Source organism: Coffea eugenioides, chromosome 3 (genome assembly GCF_003713205.1).
Source record: "Coffea eugenioides isolate CCC68of chromosome 3, Ceug_1.0, whole genome shotgun sequence".
NCBI lineage: Eukaryota > Viridiplantae > Streptophyta > Magnoliopsida > Gentianales > Rubiaceae > Coffea > Coffea eugenioides.
Genome location: NC_040037.1, coordinates 48,170,744 through 48,185,357, shown reverse-complemented (window position 1 = coordinate 48,185,357; position 14,614 = coordinate 48,170,744). Strand labels below are relative to the sequence as shown.

Below are 14,614 nucleotides of genomic sequence, written 5' to 3'. Positions count from 1 at the left end.
AAAGAAAACAATGAAATTTTACTAGAGGGGTTTTACCGGCGACGGAGGCCTCTTCCTGGGAAATGGTCGTAACTCAGAAGACAGTGCCGGCAGTGGCTGTTAAAAGAAGCGGCTAGTAGCGCCGCTTTGAAATTACGATGATTTGATTTTTTTTTTTTTTGTCAACGTGGATATTAAGATTCGTTGACTGATTACCGTACGATCCAACTAATCCCACTGCGTGGCCGGGAGAAGCTGTTCAACCCAATATCACCGACCAAGTAAATCCGGAGACTCGATCGTGGACATGGCTCTCCTCCAACTGGGACTACAACCACGGAATCGAACTCCGAAGGGCAAATTACGATGATTTTTTTTTTTTTTTGGTGACGATACTGTGGTTGAAGGTTTCCTATTAAAATGGGCTTTCTGGATAAGAAATTCATGAGGAAAATTTTGAAGCACTTGGTGATATTGGGGAATTTCTTTTCTTTTCAAATACTATGAAGTGGTCTGTCAATTTTGATAAAATAAGTTGTGTTTATGATTAGTAAGTACTAGGTAGTCTGGCTAATTCATTATATTAGATTATGGATGAAAAGAGAAAACACAATTGTTATCTGATAAATAGTTTCCTTCACATATGACGTGAGAATTTTTTTTTTTTTTGAAATGTTGCCCGCTGGGTTAACAACAACAAATGTGTTTGGATAATAAATTATTTGGAATTATTTTTTGAAAAAAATCCTATAACAATTTTTTCATATATAATGTATGTAAAATAAAAAAATAGTTCGAAAATATATTTATAATGCAAGTAAAAAAATTGTGCAAATATCCCTACTCAACAAAAATAATCAAGCGCAATGCGAGCATAAAGAAACGTAAATCAAACAACAACACGTAACCATTCAATTGCTGCTGGCCATATTTTCAAGAACTCACATTATAAGGGAAGGACTGTAATAACACGTACCAAGTTATGCCAATGAAACGTTACAACAGCTTACAAATATGCTCTCTCCTATCATATGAATATGCCTTACTACTACAAGACATAAATGGAATCTGACCCAACTGGTGGAGCTTAGGAAAGTCATCCCCTTCTGTTTAACCAAGTAGGGATGAAATTATACCACGAAATGGGTAATAGCTGCAGAAGCTCTTCCCAAGGCTAGATCAAAATTAACCATGCCACTGCAAGGCAAAAATGGCAGCACCACAGTAGCAATAATAGCCAGGGATTCCCAAGTTTAGCCACAAACACTTCTGTGTGCCAAAGCTGCTTTAAAACTACTGCGTTCTGCCAAAATATCCCCAATTGGTTTCAATGAAAGAACTAATGGGAATTCTGCTTTATGTCTACTGTCCAAACATTACACAGATTTCGCTGTATTTCAGTGCTGACTTTCTATTGCAAATGTTTCCCCAAACGATCTAGCTTAGTGCACCATCACTTGGATACTCTCCTCCTTTCTCTTTGCTTATTTTCAGAGCAGTAGAATAAAATCACATATCGTGTCATTTGCCTTGTTCATCCTCATATCCAGATGCCTTCCCTGCTCTACCAATTAAAAACGGCTCTGGAAAAGAGTCACTGCTATGGATTTCAAGACCTTGATATGATCGAGCTGCAAAAAACTCAGCTCCAGATTTAGCATCTCTTCTTGATAACAGCTCAGTGTCCTTGTTCTGCAGCAGCAAAGCCTTCTCTGTGACATTTACCAGGGAAAGAACTGCATCCTTTTCCTCCTTCCCCTCTGATAGGACCAAAAATTCAAAGGGACCATTAAATGAGCACAGCCAAGAAAGAAGCGAGACATTTCAAATTTACAGTCACCAGAATAAAGCTACATTTGTCCATTGACGGATCAAATGAGGGAAAAAAAAATCTGTTTTCCAGAATAAACATATCAGCTCAACTTTATAGGAATGACTTATCATATTATGAACCATTACATGACTTTTTAAGTTATGAACAGATACAAAGAGGGCTAATAGACTAATTCGATCCAAATCGTATACTTAAGTAGAAAATAACCCATCATGAATGATGAGATTTAAAAAACAATGCTGAACAGGAAACAAAAAAGCAAACATGACGACAAAGAGAATTATATATGTGTGTGTGTGTACACATATATTACACAGAACATTGCAAGCACATTGATGATTACTCAATGACATCATCGATAACTATCAACACACAAGCATGGAAATAGAAGCATAGCCTTAAAGACTTTAGGTAGTTCACCAATTAGCTTATTTGACCTATATGATAACACAAGCCTTAATTCTGTGTCATCTCCCATCAAGCATCTATGCAAAGCACAAGTACCTTGTTTTTATTGTTAATTAAACGAGCCCCAAAAGATGTCTTGAACATCACCCTAGAATGGGAATAAAACCGGGTTCATTGGTGCAATATTATATCATGGAACTATGCAAGAAAGAGAGACACCTATTTTCTAAATTGGAATTGCAATGTAAGTAAATCAAATTCTTATTTGGTTGTCTAGCTTCACAAGAGGGCTAATTCCTCTCATTGGTACCAGTAGGATATTCAATGAGCTCAGAGCTAATGAAGTTGCGCAAATTCTATATAATGGTGCACATAAGGTCAGCTGAACAAGAAAATGCCTCACTTGTCATTGTCACTTGTCATTGTTTAAGTATGAATTTAGAAGAGCTCTATAGCCTAAAACAAATACGTGGTTCCAATGTTCTTAAAGGAGTTTTTTTGAGAGCTCAAGATAACGGAAGATACCTTGCAATTTAAAATCTTCAACATATCCACCCTGAAAGAAAGAAAAACGTGATTCTGCCTCATCTTCTGCTTCTGCAGGCTGGGAAGCAATCACATCCTGAAATTCCATTGAGTAAGCTCCGGTCCACTGCTGCCCCTGCAAGAATTGTCATCTAGTATATACCAAGTTCAAAGGATAATATTATCATTACCAATTCCCAAGCCTGTCGAATTGGTAGAGTCTAGGCTGGAATAATCACCAATTCCAATACCAAAAAGACATTTTATTTACTGACAGCAAGACTATTTATAGTGTAAAGGAAGACTTCCAGACCTAAGCCGAATATCTATTACTATCTCCTGCCCTGAGGTCTGGATAAATTTACTTTATTCAAAAATTAAATGAACTTCGAATCATATAGCAGTGTATCAAAACCATGACAACTGAATGTGAATCAACATATAATCTTAACAACATCTGCAGACAAATGAGGACAGAATTAAGATGAGACGAAACAATATTCACAGTTCAGGCACTGAATAATCTAAATAAGAAGAGGGGGGAAAAAAAAAAGACAACGTGGATGGCAAGAGACAAAAGGACTAAAATAAAACACAAGGGAACTCTAGCTTACAAAGAGGTTATAGATTAACCAATTAAGGATCTGAAAAATACCACCACATTGCATAAAGAGGTTTACATGAATTCCTCTTAAAAAGTATTATTAGTTATTTTTCAGGTTTTCTGCTCCTATGACAAACCTAATTCAATTCAATATTGCCTTTGAGCATATATTGTAATATAGAAATGAAACTTGATGATCTTATAGCCCCAAACTCAATATCTGAAAATAGATAATTGCAAAGCTCAACAATATCCATGACAATAACATTAGAAACTTGAAGATTCGTGAATAACATGGGTAATAAAAGCAGCATTAGAACCAAAACTAGGCTGATGAAATGTAGCAAGGTAAGCATGGATGACAAACGCAGCATTAGAACCATAAAATCTTCAATGCATGTGAACCAAACACATCCGAACTTCTAAGTAGGTCTAAGGGAGTCCAATTGCTTCTAAGTAAAAGTAAGGCACTTTTTGAAGAGCTCCAAGTTTGAGCTTCAGGTAGAGTTACCTTTAGCCAAAAATCTTTTTAATATAAACACTTTTATCAGGACATTACCAGTATTTTATCACTACAAAAAGAACTTTACCAAATCTTTTACCCAACATGGACACTTTGTTCAACCAGAAATCAATGTAAAACTTGAAGCTAGTTCAAAATTTTCCTGATAACTAATTTCCGAACCTCAGACGAGGTTAGACACTATAATTATTATGACAGAGGAGTAATATCAGAAACAGTTTTCAAAAAATGACTTCCCTTCATTTATTTAGCTACCTTGCATACTTCTTGGACATCAAATTGCATAGTACTAGTGATTATAACAGTATACCGCTAAACGAATTAAAATGAAGCCTATAATCACTATTGATCACTGCATGAATTTATTCCAGCAAAGTTCTTGAACATCAAACATGCAGCACAATTCCTAATTGCTCAGGAAAAGAACATGTAAAAGAAAACAAAGGATAAAGACAAAATACCATTTCTGCAACATGCATTATTTCCATGAAATGCAAAACCACCCATTAGTGAACAGTCCTTAAATGAAATTGATAATGCCATGCAATTTATATAAGATACCCACTTAGATGTGCTTTAGGTACAATCAGGAAATTATAGAGCATCCAAAAATTTCAACCACATAGAAAATTTACACTCATAGTTAAAATGGTATATACCTGTTGAAAGCTATCAAAGCTTCAAATGGAGTGATTATCGGAGCTAAAAACTCCTTGCTATCCAAAAGAGCCGTTTGAGCACAGGATACATAGATGAAAACATCACACTGCATATGCACCAGAGATTTAAAAAATTTTCAAAAGTTAAAAGTTGTAAAGAAAATCTGTCCACAGAAACAATGTTTACCTCAGGAAAATTAGCTAATTTTGCAGGATTTGGCTTTCCCATAAGAAAGGTATATGCCTTTTTCCCAGCTCTAGTCACTAGTTCTGTCATTTGATGAATCATATCTAGATAACCAGCTGCATCAATAATTTTACCAGAAAAACTTCAGTCTGTAGCTTAAACATGAGGACAAACTAAAAAGGTCAAACAAAATGATGTGCATTGGCAATACATTCTATCAAGCCTGAGGAGAATATTTGTTATCTAACCATAAGCTCAGCAAATGTCAATAAACTACTAATTTTAGAAGATTTCAACTGATTTGCGAATGCATACAACCAAATTGGCTTTCAATATAAATTGAGCAACATTTGTGGTCTTTACTCAGAGCAGATGACACTATTGCATATGAATTATAATTCTACATATTTAGAACAAAAATGTCTAACTACGACAAAAGTCAGCAATGCATTGATCCGTGATGGAAGAGAGCAAGTGCATATTAATAAAACTGTTGCACAAGAACTTACCAACTCCAAGAGTTCCAACCAAGATCCCAACCATGTTTGCATCCTTCGCTTTTTCAACTAGATAATACCTAATTATTCATGCAGTTGGTTGCACATGGGACAAAAGAATGATTTTAATACGTCAATGCATATTACATCTTATATATAAAAGTTACTAATTTGCTGAAATAAATTAGCATCATTATGTGCTTGACAAGTATAATACCTGCGCTTAAGAATTTTTGCCTGCTGAGATACATCAGTCTTCAAGCAACCTTCAATTGCATCATATCTGACTAGAAACAACAGGTAAGAAATCAACAAACATTATCGCGTAGCCAAGTGAAAGAGCATGAGAAAGCAAAAGTGGTAGCTGAAAAGAACAAAACAAGGAAAATCAATAGACAATGTCAAACCAATTTGAATTGGCGAGCTTCATGCTTATAACAAAACCAAGACAACAAGCAACACAGAAGAGAACGGCAATGCCAAAAATTGCACCCGTGCACTTACCTATTTCACAACTATTAAATGTTAATATGAAGTTTGTGAAAGCTGAGTTGTCTAAACCAATCCAGAACAGCAAGTAATCCTCCATCCTGTGTCCCTCGGGTAAACTCCAACCCAAACCACCTAGTCTAAATTTTGTATCAGTCTTCTGAGAAGAATCTTCACTGTTATCCTGCTCGCCATTCAACATTATATGTCGATTTTCCAATTTCATAGATGTGGATGGAGTTATAACTGAATTAGTAACATTAGCAAAATGTATCTGAAATCCTGAGTTGGAGTCATGAAACCTCATTGCTTCAACATTTAGTGCCTCTTTTATATCCAGCATTGCATGAGCATATTCTAGCCCAAAAAGAACCTGCAATATCAGTGAAATTCAAGTCAGCAATTATGTTACTTAGACAATATTTGTTACAAGCCAAAATAAAACTATCACCTAAAGCCCTGGAGTGAGAAAATTGCAAACAAAAATTTGTGTAAAAAAGGCAAAAACAACCACATGATAAAATATGTGGTACTTGCCAACTTACCAGAACAGGCTTGCCACATTTTACGGCATAATTGTATAAACTTTCAGCACAATTGGATGCCTTATGAGGAGCCTTGCCAAAAACACAAAAGGCTGGAATTGTGGTTGTCCTGCCAAAACATATTATAGAAACCCAAAAATTAGAAACAAATGGAAAACAAAATTGTTTCCCACCAAATTTCCTACTTGCAAACAAAACAAGGCAATTTAAAACCAGAAAACTTGATACCAAAACACGTTCAAACTTAGACATGACAGTATGCATGCATCATCCTTGATACTTATTTCCTTGATTAAGTACATAGCAACCTCAAAGAATCAGGAACCACTTGAGGTATTCTGTACTTGAAATAAATCTATAGGTACATAAATTGCAAAAAAAAAAAAATGTAAATGAGGCCTCAAGGGTTCATCAAAAAGCAAGTTTCCAACGCATTTGCAGATGTGATTGCTCCATTTTTAAGCCTGAGAGTAATTTGGGACCAAGGAAAAAAAGGAGGTAAATACTACAAAACATAATGTGTCACATTTACTGTTCAAATGCACGTTAACAGAGAAACTGACACACCAAGAGACTCCCTGACTTCCATTTCAGCACTGGTTGAGGCCTGTTTCTTCACATTGAACAACATAATACATGCGAAAGAAGCAATAAGAGCGTTTCACCATGGAAGCTAGGACAAATTGACTCCATACAACTTCAAAAAAACCAAAAGAAAAAAAGTACAGAGCGTACACTTTCAGCTCTATATTTTGCCAAATTCTACTAGTTCATATAGCAACCAACTCCAAAACCGAAAAAGCCAAAATTCCAAAACTTTCAAAAGCAGCAATAACAAGTAACAACAACCCTTAATACACTATCTTCAAATTAAGTAGTACCTCATGCACTAAAGGTTGTACCCTTCCGACCATTTCCTCAAACTAAACCATATTAATTAACACTAAACAGCTCCTTAATCAAAATTACAAACATAGTTACTATTAAACACATAATCAACAAACTCACGGGCTGAGGCAAGTGTGGCCGTAATGAATAACGCAATCAGCTTTCACATGAGCAGCTCCGACCTCGTCCACGCAGCAGCTGCCGTAGGTGGTGTCTGCCATCACGTACAACTTCGCGGTTGCACGTGACTCGTCGGAATTCTGAAGAAGACTGTGGAGCTCTTGCCGGAGAGCACTCACGACTTTCCTTGAATCTTTCAGGAGCTCATCCGGAAACTACAAATAAAATAAATAAATAAATAAATACATAAAATCTCAATTAATAACTTTAGGAATTATTCATTAGTTTTTTTTTACATGTTTTATTGTTAATAAACCTGTAAGGCGACTCTGGAGAAGTTATGGGTGTGAATGAAGTCGGCGACGCGGGTAATTTCGTAATAATTTTCAAAATCCATGACTGAAGAATACGGTGCGGAGGCGGAGGCAGAGGCGATGGCCTATACGCACGTCGCCGTTCTGAAGAAATTGTGGAGACGAGGGAAATGGAAGAACATAGTGGGCCGAGTGATGAACATTGAATCGGGAAACGTGTGTTGTTGGGTTGGCCCAAATTACTGTTCTGGACTCCAATGTTTCAAGAGGTGGCCTAATCTATATATTTAAGAGCAAATTATCTGGATGGTCGCTAAACTTTTGCAATCGTCGAATTTTGGTTACTGAACTATTAAAAATCTGGTTTTAACCACTAAAATGTATAAAGTTAAGAGTCGTGACCATTCTGTTAGATTCAGTCGTTAAGTTTGCCTATCTGATTGTCCGTGCGATTTCCAAGACAAAAGAAAAGAGCAGTTTAGAAAGTTGAAAAGAACACTTGTACCACTTCTTCCTCTGGTATGGATATGGTTCTTCGACTTCCTTTTATTTCTACTCAATAGAGGTTAATTTCGCTTGATTACAAAATTGGTGCATGAATTCAAATTTATGCATGTGGTTTACAAATCCTTTTAAATAAAAGTGAGCGATTAAAATAATTGAGACTGAGCTAGTGTTTTTCCTTTTTTCTTTTTGCAAAAGATGTAAAATAGAAATGAGCACAACAATACAGAGAACTCCCAAATCCGAGAGGCAGTCTTTATTCTTCCATGATTTAGCTACACCAGTTTCTTCTAGAAAATCTGGCGGAAAATTTGCAACCCCAGGTCGGGCAGCCGCTATATCGGCCCTATGGTGTGAGAATTTTGCCAACTCTGATCTTTCGCCTCCACCAATGTTCACTCTTGAATACCAGTCGGATTTATCTCAAGAATCTGGAATTCCTGACTATCCGGCTTTTCCTGGGGTTGGGTCAGATCCAAGAACGCCACTGAGTAGTTTTGGCAGGGAGTTTTCAACTCCTAAGAGCAAGTCTGGACTCAGCACTTCATGTGCTATTGCCATGGGAAAGCAGCAGCAGCAAAGTTAGCAAAGCCCAGTGGCAAGTTTGAGTTGGTGGTCGCCTTCGAAGAGTGGTGGTAGTACTGAGCAGAAGGATAAGGGAAAAGGCTCACCTGTTGAAGATGTAGTTCAGCCTGGTGCATTAATTACCCTCCCACACCCTATGGATCGAGCGCACATTTCCTCATCTATCCAATCCCAATAATCACATCCATCCTTCAAAAATAAACATATTCATTATATTTCTTATACAATAATAAATTAAATATCTAGGAAGATGTTACAAACCTCCCCTAATGCGCATTTTGCAAACCTTCTTCCCGGATTTTGTGCAGTCCATGATGTTATCATTACTGTCTTCATCCCACAAACACAAGTAGGCAGATGAGGCATGGATGTCGGCGGCGTGGATCTTGCTGGCACAGCTTTTGATGGCGTTGAGTTTGCCCCTACTTCCTCTAACCCAAGCTGGGCTTCTTCCATTTCCTTCTCTCTTGTTGCAGTAGTAGCAGATCTCAGGTACTCCTTCTCTTCCTTTAGGTTTATACAATAAGAAGAAGAAAATGCATGTTGAACTTTCTAAATTGCCCCTTTCTTTTGTCTTGGGAATCGCGCGGGCAGTCAGATCAGCAAACTTAATGACTAAATCTAACAGAATGGCCATGAGTCTTAACTTTATACATTTTTGATAGGGTGAATTTTAGTGAGATATTTTGGTAATATTGCATAATTGTTTGACTAAATATTGCACTAGTAGGGTGGATTCTATTCAGATTTGGTATTTGGTGTAAATTGCAGGGAGTGATGCTGAAAACCAAAGTTCAGAGGAATCCCCAACAGTTAGGCGTGCCCACGCCTAACTCCAACCCTCAAAGCCAAATTTTCGTGATCCTTCGCATGTGAGGAGCTTCAAAAAAAGAGCAAAGTGGCTGGACAAATTTGGAGATCGATGAGCCCACTCCAAGGCCGAAGAAAGTAAATTGTAATAGGATTCCTAGTTTTTAGGAAGTTGGTATTCGGATACCAATTTTAGAGGAGAAAAGGTAGGACTAGATATTCGTTTCTTTCTTTTGGTGAGCTGGACCGAATTAGTAGGGGATTTTTCCTTCTCATTTGAGGGAGTACCAACGTAGAAAAGGGGATTGTACTTTTCTCTTTAGTGGGACTTTTTGGACTTTTTCTTATCTTTGGGGAGAAAACAAACGATTGTGGCCGCCATTGTTGACTGTGGGAATTTCTTTTACTTTTGTTTGACTTAAATTGCAGAGAGCATCAGACTCTCTCATGTGTCTTGCTTTGAAGACAATTTGAAAGTAACAACGGAAATTCTTTGTGCTTTTCTTCCCCGGTTGACCGAAATTGAAAGGGCAAAAATTGACAACTTTTCCCAAATTCCCTACACATGGCTTGTTCTCCATTAATGGAGAACTAATTCCCTAATTCTAGTCAAGGGGGCAACGGAAGATTTGGTTCGGCAATTACTGTGAGATCTGAATTATTTTAACTGTTTCCTCTATTTATTGGTATCTATGTGTTTTCTGCTTCTAATTGTTATAGCTTTGTGTATGATTGAATAGTGCGCAATATTTAATTATTCAAGTAGGCTATTTTACTAATTAGGGGTAGTTGGATCCATAATTGTTCAATTATCTCTATCCCGGTAGCAACTGGCATGATTGAATTTGTGTCAGAAAAACATACGATCTAATTTAAACAAACCCTCATAGCGTGTTTGTTAGTTAGGATTAGACCTTTCTAAATCTTAGCGCAATCTAGAAATTAAATCCTACGGTCGTACCTAAGATTGTTTCCGGGTTAGAGAAATAGTTAACGGTCGTACCTTAACTATCGAATAAGTAAGGAAAAGTTGGTTGTTTATCGCGTGTATAACAGTTATAACCAATCTATTAATAAATATTGGAATTATTCTTGAATCGATGATCAATTGCATGAATCATTTCTGAAGTGTACCCTTGGCTAGAGTTCTCCCAATTATTTCTTTTAATTAATTATTTTCTACAGTTAATTTATTTAGTTAACATTTAATCCTGAAAACCCACATTTGTCTTGATTCGAAAGGAAACAAATTTCTCCCTAATCCCTGAGGAGACGACCCTACTTGCCACTGTCTACTAGTTAGTGAATTTAGTCAGATACTTAATTCTGGTATATCGGATTAAGCAAACTCTTCGAGAACAGGATGAATCAAGTAATCCATTGCACACCTAGAGTCCCTACTCTAGTACTTAGAATTGATTATTGATTGCTTTTGGTGGTAGTTATATTTTATTATTATTATTGCACAGGTTCGGCACCTGTCAATTTTTGGCGCCGTTGCCGGGGACTGACATTTGAATTATTTGTTTCTTTTTTAGTTCAGTTTCTTCTTGGTATTTTTGCTAATTTATGTCCCGTTCTTCTCGCACAGGCGGATTGATATACAACCCTGAGGTTGAGAAGGCAGCGCGTAAGCGAAAGCAAGAGACCAAGAGACAAAAAGAAATGCAGTCATCTACTGAAAACAAGTCAGTAGGAGACGAAATTAGCATGACCATCAACCGAACACTAAGGGAGCTGGCTGCCCCAGAGTTAACGCACCAGCCTTTGTGCATCACATTCCCAATTCTGGCTGAGAATACCTCCTTTGAGTTGAAATCAGGATTGATTCACCTCTTACCCATGGTCTCTCTGGTGAAGAACCCCACAAACACGTCAGGAAGTTCGAAATGGTTTGTTCTGGCATGAAACCTTCTGGGGTCACTGAAGAGCAAATTAGACTTAGAGCCTTCCCTTTCTCTCTCAAGGATGTAGTTAAAGATTGGTTATACTACCTACCCGCAGGTAGTATTATCATATAGGCACAGTTGAAAAAGAAGTTTTTAGAAAAATTCTTCCCTGCATCCCGAGTTGCAAGTTTGAGAAAGGAGATATGTAGTATCAAGCGGTATTCCGGGGAGTCTTTGTATGATTATTAGAAAAGGCTCAATAAGTTGTGAATTAGATGCCCGCAGCATCAAATTAGTGAACAACTATTGATCTAATACTTCTATGAAGGGCTCCAGGCATCAGACAAAAGTATCATTGACGCTGCGAGTAGAGGAGCACTGACAAATAAGACACCGAGGGAAGCATGGGAGCTTATTGAATCAATGGCAGAAAATTCAAAACAAGTTGGCCTTCGTGAGAGCAACCCCACCCGTAGAGTCAACGAGATAGAGACGTCATCCATTCATCAGCAACTGTCAGAGTTGACGTCTTTTGTTCGGCAATTAACCGTAGAGAATACGCAGCCAGCGAAGGTCTGTGGAATCTGTACAAGCATGGACCACTGTACAGATACATGTCCCCTTTTGCAAGAAGATGTAGCTGAACAAGTAAATATGGCCGGAGACGTGCCCGCACCTCGAAGGCAGTATGATCTATACTCCAACACGTACAATTCGAGTTGAAGATACCATCCCAACTTCAGTTATGGGAACAAGCCACAGAATTCATTCTCAAATCGTCCACCAGGATTTCAGCAATTATGACAACCAAAATCTCAACCTTTGTCCTCCAATTCAGGAGGCTCTTTGGAGAACATTGTCAAGAACCTGACCACGACTACTTCTCAGCTCCAGTAGGAAACTAGATTCTTGATCACGAGTACTGCCTAGTTCCAACAGGAAACTAGATCGGGCATGAAAGATATGGAGACTCGAATGAGTCAAATGACAACTGCCATTAATCGTTTGGAGTTTCACGTTTTCGGGAAATTGCTATCGCAATCCGAGGCAAATTTAAAAAATGTAAGTATTATGATACTGAGAAGTGGCAAGGAAGTAGAAGGGTCTAAGTTGACGAATCCGAAAAGCAAAAGTGCGAAGTAATTAGAAAAGGAGATTGAAGAAGAATGACGCATTCGCGAAGATTCTAAGGTAACGTTCACTCCTTTACCCCCTATTGAAGCTAACTCACCTCTTTTTTCTTGCTGGTTGGAAAAGACAAAGAAGGCAGAGAAGGAAAAAGAGCTTTTGGATGTATTCCGAAAAGTGGAGATCAACATCCCCTTGTTGGATGCAATCAAGCAGATACCGAAATATGTCAAATTTCTGAAGGATCTATGCACCTACAAGAGGAAGCTAAGGGTGACGAAAGAGTGGCGGTGGGAGAAAATGTGTTGGCTATACTCCAAAGGAAACTCCCTCCGAAGTGTGGAGATCCAGGTATATTCACAATACCATGTAAAATAAGAGATACCCCAATTAGGAAAGCGATGTTGGATTTAGATACGTCAATTAATGTAATGCCTAAAACTATTTATGCGTCTCTCAATCTTGGGTCATTAAAAGACACAAGTATCATAATCCAACTAGCAGACCGTACTAATGCTTATCCAGAGGGGTTAATTGAAGATATTTTGGTACAGGTCAATGAGTTAGTTTTTCATGCAGATTTTTACGTCCTAGACATGGGGGATGAAAGGTCAATAAATCCGTAACCTATTTTGTTAGGTAGGCCATTTTTAAGCACTGTTAGGACAAAAATAGATGTGAATGAGGGTACTTTGTCAATAAAATTTGATGAAGAAATGGTAAACTTCAATTTTTTTGATGCGATAAAAGTACTTGAAGGAATCTAACTCTATTTTTGCCTTAAGTATTATTGAGTCCTTTGTACAAGAAACGTTTGAATTAGATGGGGACGACTCACTGGGAGTGATTTTGGCGAAACACCTTGAGTTGGGAGCAACTCTCAGTGTGGAAATAAGTGATGAGTTGTATCGTGCAATTGAAACACTGCACTCACTTCCACCAATTTCTTCAAGGTATGAGTTCCCTTCTGTCTTTGTACCTGAAATTCAGAAAAAATTGTTGCCTTCTGTTGTGCAGGCACCCGAGTTGGAGTTCAAGCCTCTCCCAAAATATTTGAAGTATGCATTCCTTGGGGATAAGGAAACATTATCGGTCATCATTTCTGCACACCTGTCACCGAATCAAGAAGGCAACCTGGTTCGTCTTCTTCGAGGTCATAAGGAGGCAATTGGGTGGAGTATCGCAGACATTAAAGGAATCAACCCATCCTTATGCATGCACCGGATACGGCTCGAAAACAATGCGAAACCTGTGAGACAGGCGCAACGAAGACTGAACCCGCTGATGATGGAAGTAGTTTGTAGACACCAAAATTTTATTGTAATTTCTTTTACTAATTATTTTTTACTTTTTATTTTGTCGTGTCAGTTTTGTTCACTTTTTAGTTTTTAGTTCTTAGTTTTTATTTTTATGTTATTATTTTTATTTTATTATTGGAGTTTTAGCATAGAATTTCTCGAAAAGGAAAAAAAGAAGAGAAAAGCATTCAAAAATAGGCTTTAGTTGTTGTTTATTCAAATTTAATGTTTTCTTGAAAAAAAAAAGAAAAGAAAAAAGAAAAATTGTAATTTTGCTGTTTATTATTTCTAGTTTATTCATTTTTATCCGATGTTAATTAAATTGTTGGTTTTTATTTAATTTTATTACCATTTTGTTAAATTACTTTTAAAAAAAAAAGGAGGAAAAAAAAGAAAAAAAAAGAGAAAGAAAAGGAAAAGAAAGGAAAATTAGCATTTCATTTTTATCTTAATTAGCATTTCTTCATTAGTTATTTTTTATTAATTAGTTATCTATATTTTGTTAGGTTATTATTAAAAAATATATATATTTTTACATGCAAGCTGCGGAAACGCAGCTTGCAAAGGACAGTCGCGCATGCCAATCGAAGGGCCAAGGGAGAAGGCTTAGGATGAGATGATTTGTAGCCATTGAATGAAGGGTTTTGGGGTTTGCTAGCTGGATATAAAAGGAAAGAGAAACCGCAGCCGCAAGAGAGGAGAGTTTGGCAGTTAACGGCTGTAGAAAGAAAACAAGAGAGAAAAGGGAGATTTGGGAGTTGACGGCTAGAGAGGTTCTGGGAGGGCTATGAAAAGAAAAACCAGAGAGGGAGAAATCACGGCTGGTTG

General features: G+C 37.3%; 1 pseudogene; it reads right to left on the bottom strand.

Moving 5' to 3' along the window:
- Nucleotides 1–1,420: 1,420 nt before the first annotated feature.
- Nucleotides 1,421–7,655, bottom strand: LOC113766855 (annotated as a pseudogene).
- Nucleotides 7,656–14,614: the final 6,959 nt, after the last annotated feature.